Source organism: Triticum aestivum, chromosome 5D (assembly GCF_018294505.1).
Source record: "Triticum aestivum cultivar Chinese Spring chromosome 5D, IWGSC CS RefSeq v2.1, whole genome shotgun sequence".
NCBI lineage: Eukaryota > Viridiplantae > Streptophyta > Magnoliopsida > Poales > Poaceae > Triticum > Triticum aestivum.
In genome coordinates, this window is record NC_057808.1 from 8,426,964 (window position 1) to 8,438,857 (window position 11,894).

Here is an 11,894-nt window from a genome sequence, read left to right on the forward strand (position 1 = left end):
GAGACCTTGGAAGTAATTCCAGAGTTTCCTACTGTGCCTGATACGGAAGTCTCTACAATAAAATGTATGAACTTCGGTCGAACTTGCAGCTGAACCACGTAGGCAAGGCTCGTGCAAACCTCTCAGGTGCGCAAACGAGATATTGTTGTTAGACAACATTATACCTATGATACACAAGGAAGCGTTGATGGGCCCTGACTCCGGAATTGGCTAAATGCCAATACAACCCGAGTTAGTTTCCATATAAGTGATTCAAGATTTAAACCTTGATACACCTTTCGGAAGATTTAGAGTCTAACGAATATTTATGGAACTTAAAACTGATACGGATAAAAATGTTTTATCCATAAAGCTCGACTTGTTGAAACAACAAGTTCAAGAGTTGACTACGATGATGTTGTTTTCATCGTAGCGATGCTTAAAGTCGGTTCGGGTTGAACTAGCAATTAATACATATTTCAATCATGAGATATGAAACATGGATGACAATAGGATTTCCATCTGATGGAAATGAAACCGAGGACTTGCATGTGTTACAGTCCAAGGCATTTTGTTTATCCAGAGGATGCTAGTAAGGGTGCAAATTCAGAGTTCCAGCGATGGACAGAAGAGAGCAAAATGGAGTTGGAATCTTCGTGCTTTGATGAAATGGTCAAAGGGGTTTGACTTCATCAATGGGTAACGAAGATGCTTGTAATTCAAGAAAGTATGTGGGAGCGTAATAATATTTCTAAAAACCTTATGTGCTTGGCACATTGGTAATTGGAAATAAATTTCTTGACACGAATTAGGACTTCATTTGAAAATAGTTTTTTGATGAAGTGCTTAGGCTAAATAGCCTCAATATTAGGCATGATGATCTATGGAGATAGATTTACCTAATGGGGCTAAGCAATGAATACATATTGACAAGATGCTAAAACCTTTTAGCATTTAAAACGCCAAGGAGTGATTCTTGCCGAAGTCACATGGAAAGAGTTTTTGCAAGACTCGGTGTCCCAAAACACTAATGAGTAAAATACATGATGGAGATTCCACACACTCTTGTGTTTGGATTAATCATGTATTCCATGGTATGTAAAACAACCAGATATGTCCGATACTCCCAAGGTGTTGCGAGTATGGATACCAAAGTGATCAAATTACTGATCATGGGACAACAGTGAAAGATGTCACAGAGTACTAGAGTCAGTACTGATGACATGGTTTTCTCGCAAGCAGAGATCATGAAGAGTTCGTTGTGAAATGTTACATCGATACAGTCTTCATCTTTTCTCCATGCGATTTTCGATTTAAATTAAGGGTTTTGTGTAACACACAATGTGGTGGCATAGTTACTTGGAATTTGTTCAAACTAGTTACTGTGGCGAATTCTATAACAAGGGCTAAGTATGTTGATGCTTTAGAAGTGACAAAGAAGATGTTGAATCATATAGTTCATTCATGAACTTAGTATGGTTCCAAGATGGCTTTTGACAATGGGACACTACTGCAGATAGTTGCTACATAACTCAGTGTGAGGAATCCAGGTTCGACCTGTGATTCACATACATACAAAGCCAAGTCCACACAAAATATGAATTTTGTGCAAACATAAAAACGCGAGGACATGCAAAGATACACACGGAGTTGAAGTCGTCAGATCCGTTGGACATCGGGCTATACCACAAGCGAAGCATATTTACACCAGTGTGCCACAGGTGTGAAGTGCATTAGCATAAGCTAGATTATTGTCTCTAGTGCAAGTGGGAGTCTGTAGGAGATATGCCCTAGAGGCAATAATAAATGTTATTGATTATCTCCCTGTTCATAATTATGTTTATGTTCCATGCTATAACTGATGTGGTTCCCGAGCCCGTATATCCATAAAGGCTCTGGGGAGAACCCATATGCACGTGTGGAATAATAAACGGTAAAATGTATTCCTAGTCGTGCCTCTAAGACTAGCTCAAGTGTTGCATGATGATTATGTTTTCCCAATCATGGGCATGTCTATGCCAAGCAATTTTGAGGGCACAATGTCAGGAAGGACATTTGTGTTGAATCGACCCGAATTGATGTTATGCTATGAGATACATTCGTTACAAGTTAATGGTTTATAACACAGATATAGTTAATGTTTGCATAATTCCTTAGACCATGAGAGTATCGAGTTTCTTCATGCTTGCTTCATGAACTTTGGGGTTTGTTAAACGTCATCCGTAACTGGATGGCTATTACGGCGGCTTACGGGTTCATGGGAAAGTATGTTAAGTGACTTGATAGCTCGAGATTGGGATTTGCTCCTTCGACGATGGAGAGATATACTCGGGCCCTCTCGGTGTTATAGTGTCCATCATCGCCTGGCCAGACACTTTGTGATTTGATCACGGGGATGCCGGAACACGAAACGAGAAAAGAGAACAAAACCGGTAACGAGGTAACTAGCATAGTGGACAAGTTGTTGATCCACGGGAATGCCAACATGTCTCACCTCGGGTATTTGTAACATATTTCGAAGCAACAGGAATAGCACACGGCAACTGGAGGTTCACTCGAATATTTATTCGTGTGGGTATAGGGGTCAATATGGGTGTCCACGGCTCTGATGTTGATCATTGATCGGAAGGGGTTCCGGGTCATGTCTATACTTCACCGAACCTATAGGGTCACACGCTTAAGGGTCATCTATCTGCTGAATACTAGACAAGGAGTCTGAGAGAAAATCACCGAAAAAGTTTCGGACACCGGAAAAGTTTCGGACACCGGAAAAGGTTCCGCAGAAAGAGGTCATCGGATGAGTTTCGATGAAACCGAAAAAGTTGTTTTGGGGTATGCCATTAAGTCAAAATGTTTTCGGCACATGCCTGATAATTCTTGGAGGGTGCCAGAATCATTCTGGAAACTTTTTGGAATTTTCAGAAATAAAAACCGAAAATGTTTCGGAGCTGCCGGTACCGCTTTGGCTGTTTTTCGCAGATGAAATTCACTAATCTGAAATTGTTTCAGAACGAATCCAAAATCATTTTAGTGGGTACTGGAATTATTCTAAGACCCATAGAAATATTTTCGGATTTAGTGGACGCGAAAAATTGTCTTCATGAATAGTGAAAACGCATTCTTGTTTGCTTTTCGCAGATGAAAATCACTAAACCGAAATTGTTTCGGAACGCGTTGAAAATTATTTTAGTGGGTACTGGAAATGTTCTGAGCCTGCATAAATATTTTCAGTTCGAACGGACGCTGAAAAATGTCGTCATGAATAGTGAAAGTGATTTTTGCTTGGCTTCTTGGAGAAGCCACCTTGAGGGCCTTTTTGGTATTTCCCCCCTTGGCTTCTTGGAGAAGCCACCCTTGGGCTTGGCCTATAAATAGGGGTGGAGGGGGCTGCCTAAAGGATCATCCCTTCTCACATACAAGTGCCATGCATGATCTGGCTTCTCTCTCCCTCCCAGCGAAATAGTTTCGTAGAGCCGAAAGGCTGTCTGGGTTCCGGTGGGAACTAGTTCTGGACGGCGAAGCCTTGCCGGATAGATGACACCGTATGTGTGCAACTCTGTAGAGAAATCGTAGTTTCGGTCTTAGTTCGTGAGTGCCTCCCGAAGGGCTGTCCGTGTGACCGTCCGAGTTTCGAAGGTCCTCCCGAAGGGCTGTCCGAGTGACCGTTCGAGTTTCGAAGGTCCTCCCGAAGGGCTGTACGCGACACCGTCCGGGGGGCTGTTCGACCGCCTCCCGGAGGGCTGTCTGAGGAGCAGATGAGGGTATACATCCTCGCGGTTGGGAGGTTGTAAATCCTAGCTGCGGGGATCTGCACCGCTGATCGTCATCGACTCTACTTCCCGCTGCGCTACGAGTCGGTAACGAAAAAGATCAAACCTTGTATGCAGTCTCCATAGTGGTCCTGGGCTGGTGCGTAGGTCCGAAATTTTTTGTTTTCTGCTGCGTTACCCTTCATGCTCTCCCTCGTATTGATCAAATCATTGATGCTATGACGGGTTGTGAGCGTTTGAGTTTTTTGGATGCTTATTCTGGTTATCATCAGATCAAGATGGCAGTTAAGGACCAGGAGAAGACAGCTTTCATTACTCCGTTTGGAGCCTTCTGCTATGTGTCTATGCCTTTTGGGCTCAAGAGTGCACAGGCGACTTATCAGCGGTGTGTGCAGAATTGCCTTCACAATCAAATTGGGCGCAATGTTCATGCTTATGTAGATGACATTGTGGTGAAGTCAAGAAAGAAGGAGACCCTGATTGATGACTTGAAGGAGACATTCGATAACCTTCGGGTTTACAAGATTATGCTTAACCTGGCCAAGTGTGTTTTTGGTGTACCGGCAGGTAAGCTTTTGGGATTTTTGGTCTCGAACCGAGGGATTGAAGCTAACCCGGAGAAGATCAAGGCTATCACTTCCCTGGCTAAGCCAAAGTGTGTCAATGGCGTTCAACGCTTGGCGGGTCGCATTGCAGCTTTGAGCCGGTTCATAAGCCGCCTTGGTGAGAAGGCCATCCCTTTGTATCAAATGATGAAAAAGACAGATGACTTCGTCTGGAGTGATGCTGCTAATGAGGCGTTTGAGGCACTTAAGAAGCAACTGGCTGAGCCGCCGGTTCTAGCTGCTCCCATTGATAAGGAGCCACTATTGTTATATGTGGCCGCTAATAGCGGGGCAGTCAGTGTAGCTATTGTGGTTGAAAGGAAAGAGACAGGCAAGGAATATCCGGTTCAATGGCCGGTTTATTATATGAGTGACGTACTTATTGAGTCCAAGCAGAGATACCCACATTGGCAGAAGCTTGTGTATGGGGTTTTCATGGCAAGCCAGAAGCTTAAGCAATATTTTCAAGGTCATCCCATCATTGTGGTTAGCTCTGCTCCTTTGGGAGATGTCATCCAAAACAGGGAAGCAACTGGCCGGGTTGCTAAATGGGCCATTGAGCTTGGACCTCACGGGTTAAAATATGTGCCTCGTACGGCTATCAAGTCCCAAGCGCTTGTGGATTTCATCAATGATTGGACAGAGTTGCAGGCACCGGAGGAAAAGCTGGATAACACATATTGGACTATTCACTTTGATGGATCTAGACAGCTGGAGGGCTCGGGGGTTGGAGTTGTCTTGACTTCCCCACGAGGTGATAAATTTTCTTATGTCCTCCGGTTAATGTTCCCTTGTACTAACAATGCAGCTGAGTATGAGGCCCTACTCCATGGTCTTCGGATGGCTAAAGAGACGAATTTAAGCCGGGTGATATGCTTTGGCGATTCAGATTTGGTGGCCCAAAAGGTTTCTGGTTCTTGGGATTCCAAGGATCCGCTTATGGCGGCTTATCGTCGGGAGGTCGATGCCATTGCAGGTCATTTCAAGGGTTACCAAGTTGAACATATTGATCGAAGGAAGAATGAGGTGGCTGATAACCTAAGTTGTCTAGGCTCTCAGCGTAAGCCGGTGCCACCTAATACGTTCCTGGATGTTCTGCTCAACCCTTCGGTCAAGTTGCCTAAGGAGGAGGACCTTGCTGTTCCTGACCCGGAAGCACAATTGGTGGCGGCTCTTCATGCTACTCCTGATTGGACAGTTCCCTATTTGGCTTACCTGACCCGGGGTGAGTTACCTGAGGATGAGACCTTGGCCAGGCAGATAACCCGACGGTCTAAGTCAATGACAATTGTCAATGGGGAGCTGCACCATTGCAGTGTTACAGGGGCGTTTCAGCGTTGCGTTTCTCCTGAAGAAGGTTGTGAGATTCTGCGTGAGATCCATGAAGGGGATTGTGGTCATCATGCCGGCTCCAAATCTCTGGTAGCCAAGGCTTTTCATCACGGTTTCTATTGGCTGACGGCTCATGCTGATGCTGAGGACTTGGTGAGAAAATGTGACGGCTGTCAGAAGTTTTCATGTCGAGCTCATGTTCCGGCTCAGGAGCTGAGGATGATCCCAGTCACTTGGCTGTTTGCAACTTGGGGGCTTGATATGGTTGTACCTTTTAAGAGGTCCAAGGATAAGAAGACCCACCTTTTGGTGGCGGTTGATAAGTTCACTAAGTGGGTAGAGGCAGAGCCGGTCAGTAAGTGTGATGCAGCAACGGCGGTTCAATTCATGAAGAAGGTGATCTTCAGTTTTGGCTTTCCGCACAGCATTATAACTGATAATGGCACTAATCTCTCCAAGGGTGCTATGAAAGAATTTTGTCAACGTGAGCATATCCGTCTTGACGTATCGTCAGTGGCTCACCCCCAATCCAATGGTCAAGCTGAGAGAGCAAATCAAGAGATCCTAAGAGGCATCAAGCCCCGGCTTATGGTTCCCTTACAGAGGACGCCGGGTTGTTGGGTGGAGGAGTTACCTTCCGTGTTATGGAGCATTAATACCACCCCCAACAGGTCTACGGGTTACACACCTTTCTTCATGGTTTACGGAGCAGAGGCGGTTCTCCCTAGTGACATCCATCACGACTCACCTCATGTGGCGGCTTATGTTGAAGCTGACAATGAAAAAGCACGTCAGGAAGCACTTGACCTGTTAGATGAGGAGCGTGACATCGCAACGGCTCGTTCGGCGATTTACCAGCAAGATCTGCGCCGTTACCACAGCCGCCGGGTTAAAACCAGAACTTTTCAAGAAGGCGATCTGGTGCTCCGGCTCATCCAGGATCAGACTAATATGCACAAGTTGTCCCCACCTTGGGAAGGACCCTTTGTGGTCAGTAAGAATCTCAACAATGGGTCATACTACCTTATCGATGTTCGAGAGCACAAAGACTCACGTAAGTCGGAGGAGGAGACCCACCGGCCGTGGAATATTGCTCATCTTCGGCCTTACTACACTTGAGCCAATGGCTCTTCTGAGGTACATATTTTTGACAATGTATATATCTTGATCAATATAATAAAGTCGGCATCCCTGCTAAAGCAGGGCCTCTGTCGTTTTTTCTCTTTAAATAAAGAGTCTTTGGTTACTTGGGGGTTTCCGGCTCATGAGCGAAGCTATGATTACCCTTTGAACCGGCTTAAAAGCCAATTGAAAAAAAAGCTTGGGGGCTTGCTACCCAGGTTAAAGGGACCAAAGAGAGTCTGTTGCAAAAGCACAACTCAAACATAGGCGCCCATTGAGCACAGCTCAAAAATATTACTTGGGGGCTCTTTGTTCTAAAGGACAAGAGTTTTTATGACCCTTGTAGTAGGCTTAAAAGCCAGGCTTGGAAGCCAGGTGTATTCACCTAAAACCCCGGGTTATCCTGCCTTTTTAAGTCTGCCACTCCGCCCAAGTAATACTGGAATGACCCGCCGTACTTTTGACAAGTCAATCTCATGTAGACCCTAAACTTGTCGAAGTTAAAATGACGATTGGTTATGTGAGGTCTGACTTATAAGGTTTGTATAAAGGTTTAACTCAGTGGCTGTGCGGCCCGTGAAAGCACTTGAGATTTAGGCTCAGCGGCCTATGAAAGCGTTGTTTTTTTGTTTGTTTTTATTTAACAAACTTTTTGAGGTTTATCGAATGAGGCTTATAAGGTTTTATGATTACACTTCGTCGGTGTTTATTAACCCGGCTTGGCTTTCGACTATAAGTCGTCAGTATATGATAAGTTAATATCCGGTGTTTATTAACCCGGCCTGGTTTTCGACTATAAGTCACCAGTATGCGATAAGTTAATATCCGGTGTTTATTAACCCGGCCTGGTTTTCGACTATAAGTCACCAGTATGCGATAAGATAATATCCGGTGTTTATTAACCCGGCCTGGCTTTGTTCATAAGCCGGCAATATATGATAATTACCAATGCTCAAGTTTTGGGCTATCACCCTTACTCTGCTGGTTTGGTAAACCAACAGTGTGATCAAATATCACAGGTATGACATATTTTGTTATATTTGAGCCAGTCCTGGTTATAAGCTATTTTAGTTTCCAGTGATTATATATTGGGCATTATGACCCATCCTGCGTGGGACACTTGTGATCTGTTTTGCATACAGGAACAGACTCAAAAAGCTGATATTATAAGCATCAGTGGCAGATCTTCAATTGGCAGATTAGCAGTTTCATGCAAAGCAGAACGCGCACGATGGCACGACAGATTCAAAGTTTTACTACCCTATTACATGCCTCCATGGGCCGAATGAGAACAAAGTGTTTTTCAAAAGATCAAGTGTTTAGAACCGCCCGGTGGTTCAATCTTCTTGGCCTTGCTGCTCGGAGTTTTCTGCATCATCCTTTGCCGGCTCTTCGTCTTCTTCCGCCGTCTGAAAAGTTGGTGATGACCAATCGATGCCAGATAAAGCTTCAAATTCAGCCTCATCATCTATAAGCTCAGACAGATCGACTTCAGGGGCAAAGGTGTGCTTACGAATTGGCGGGATTAAGTCCATCACTTTGTAAGCCGGGGTCGGCATCTTTTGATTCTCCTGGTTATAAGCCGGATGGTACTTGGAAAGGTCCGAGTCATTGGCAATCAGAGTGGCCATTGGACGAATTTCCTTTACGCAAGCTGAGAAGTCTTTCCGATCAAAAGGTGTACCATCTTCTTTTAAGCTTGGGTAACCAGTGGCTACCTCAGACGGGTCAAGCTCTGGTACCCATGCCTTGGCCCGGCTCAAAGCTGTCACAACGCCGGCTCTTGCAGATGACTGTTTTATCTCATCAAACCTTACAGGCAGCACAGAGAGTTTCTTCAAGACATCTATCAGCATAGTTGGTGCTTGACTTGTTGGTGAAATGGCGGCTAACGCATGTTGAGCTCCGGTGTACAGCTACTCGACAAGTGTATAGACAGCTTTCAGCTTCACAAGCATGTCTTGATCGAGGTTGCTACTCCTGGGACCTGCATATATCATAGATTGGTTAATGGAGGGTTATATGATCACAACAAAAATTTACTTTTGACTAGCAAGGCGGCTCACCAAAGATAGCCGAAACCATCTGAGATACACTGTGTTTTAAGCCGGTAAGCTCAGTGGTCACCTCTTGAAGCGCTGCCTCAGCTTTCTCCGCCCGCTGTGTTAAAGCAATCTTCTCTTCTACCCAAGTCTTTTTCTCCGCCTCAAAACTGGTCTTTAGTTTTCCGATTCAGCCACGCTAAACTGGAACTTTGACTCAGCTTTCCGGGTTTCAGTTTCCTGAGTCGCCAGCCGGGTTTTGGAGTCATTCAATTGAGACTCCAGTTCAGCAGTAGAAGCCTATATGAAGTACAGAATTATCAACATTTATATCAAGATTACAGGGATATAAGTCTCAAGTCTTTTGCAAGCAATAACACTTGACACTTGGGGGCTAATGTCTGTCAAAGAAATTTTTCAGTGAAATGGCTGTTATAACTAAAGTCCCAAATACTTTGCGAGCAAGATTACTTGGCACTTGGGGGCTAATGCATATCGCTTGTTTTTTCTTCTTCATCCTAAGCCGGCAGTACTGTAAACAATCCCAACCGACTCATGGGAGCTATGCAGTCAAGCTCTCTTTTCTTATACAAAGACAAATAGGACCGGCTCATTCCTGCGGATTAAACCGGCCCTTGGGGACTACGGATGCAAAACTCAACTGGTGTAAACATCCGGTTCACATTTAAACCTGACAAGGAGGGATTCTAGGACAGAAGTTTATGGATTCTTCTAAAAGTCTACATCCTATTCAATCTTGCCATAGCCAGTAGACTTGGGGGCTGGCAGGATGTGTATATAAGTTATTTAAAGTTGGAAGTCATACCTCATATTTTTGGTGCATCTGTTTCACCATATCAATTTCAAGGTCGCGGCTGGAGTGGACCTGGCTGAGGTAGCCGGAGAGGATCTCATTGCTGCTCAGTTGCGCATAATGGGAGATGTCAAACTTCAGTTTCCGCCTCTCAATAACCTCATGCTTGGCAGTACGTTTGGCTAAGGCTATTGGATTTCCCAGTTCAACAAAGGCGGTGCCAGTAATCAACATGTCATCATTAACTGTCCCTGACGGCTTAGGTGAACTCGAGGGGGCAGGAGTTGAAGGATTAATAATAGTGTCATCAACACGGAGATCCGGAATCTCAGGCGGAGTGACAGTAACAGGTTCTTCCGGTTGTTTGTCGGAAGCTTAAGGAACATAGACTTGTGGCTCCGGCTCAGCAGTTTTCAGTGCGTCAGTTGGTTTGTGCACCTTCGCCTTCTTGTTGGGCTTTGCTTGTCCACTACGCGGATTATGACAAGTTAGTGTAAATATAAGGGTATGAAGAATTACATAGTAAAATCAATTGCTATTACCCAGGGGCAGTTTTGAAAGCCGGCAACTCAGTTTGCGATGAGTCGCCAGAGGAAGAACGGGCAAGTTCCTGATTAAGGGTTATCAACAGAGTTAGAAGGTAAACAGATAAGATCCGCCAAACAGATAAAAAGAGTAATTAAAAAGGAACCTCGTTTCGACGCTTTCGAGGGGCAGGAGTGTTCGGTAAGCCGGAGGATAGCTCGTCACCTCCACTGGTCGGGGTCTGGCGGTGATTCTCGTGTTGATGGTGCTTCAAAAGAAAGTGAGGACCTAAATAAGCCAAGGGGTGTGAAAACCTTACTTTCCGGGTTACTTGTCGAAGTTTCTATCTTGGGAAAGGGTCTGAGCCGGAGGAAATAATAATTACCTCTTCTTCAGCTGCTTGGCTGGCTCCCGTGTCAGCCTGATAATAGTTAGTGTCAATAAGATGATTGAAAAATGAGCCAAGAGAGTCAAGGGCTACCTCCGACTCAGAGGTGTCATCCAGTTTGAGCAGGTCAGAGGCGCTTGGTTTCTTCTTCTTCTTGATGGTCTTCTTGGCGGTTTTCCTAGCGGCTTTTTTGACAGCCCTGGCCTTCTTAGCAGCCTCATGATCATACTCCACTTTCCAAAAGTCAGACTTAGCCTGCAAAGGTTATTAAGGGTCGAGTTAATAAGGTATTCAAATGAGGAGGTGAAGGTAAGTAAGTTCAGAGGCCAGACCCACTTTAACACAATCTTCCGGGTCTTCATTCAGAAGAGACTTAACCATTTCATTGATTGCTTCATCAGTTAATGGTGCGGAGCTGTGGTGCAGTGAATCTTTTTCACCGCCAGTGTAAGTACACATTAAGCCAGTGCGGCGGCTTAACGGAATGATCCGCCAAGAAACCCAACACCTGACTAAATCAACACCAGTTAACCCATTTCCTAGTAGAGCTTTGACCTTCACAATAGTAGGTGCAATCTTCTTCCGTTTAGCAGCGGTAAGTTTTTCAGGAAGATTATGTTTTGGGTCCAGTCGCTCAACACGATAACCCGGCAGTGGATTCTCGTCAGCCGGGGAAGTATCTTTGTAATAAAACCACGTCTGGTTCTAGTCTTTGGGGTGACTCGGCAAGCAGGCATAAGGAAAGATGGCGTCTCTTCTGCGTTAAATAGAAATTCCACCGAGCTCCAAGCTAGGACCATTTGTGAACTCAGTCTGGCGGTTCAAGTAAAAATACTCTCTAAAGAGATCAACACCGGGCTCCTCTTGAAGGTATACTTCACAGAAGAATTGAAAATTGCAGATATTTGACACGGAATTGGGTCTGATGTCTTGAGGGTGGAGCTGAAAAAAGTGCAGAATGTCTCGGAAGAATTTAGAGCCGGGCGGTGAGAAGCCCCAGTTCATGTGGTCAGTAAAAACGATGACTTCGCCATCTTTCGGCTGAGGTCTTTCTTCACCCGGGTCAGGAGCACGGTAATGCATCACACTCTTGGCGGGCGGATACCCGACTTTGAAAAAGTCCTTAAATGTGCCCTCAGTGACGATGGAGGGAATCCAGTTGCATGTGTAGACTGTTTTGGGCGGCATTGTGAAAGAAAGAAAGCCTAAAGGAAAGGAAAATTTTGTCGGTTCAAGTTAGCGGATGAAATCACAAGTTAACAGTTACATCATACATTTCGAAGGGCGGCTTAATTGAGGACTAATGACATATGGTTG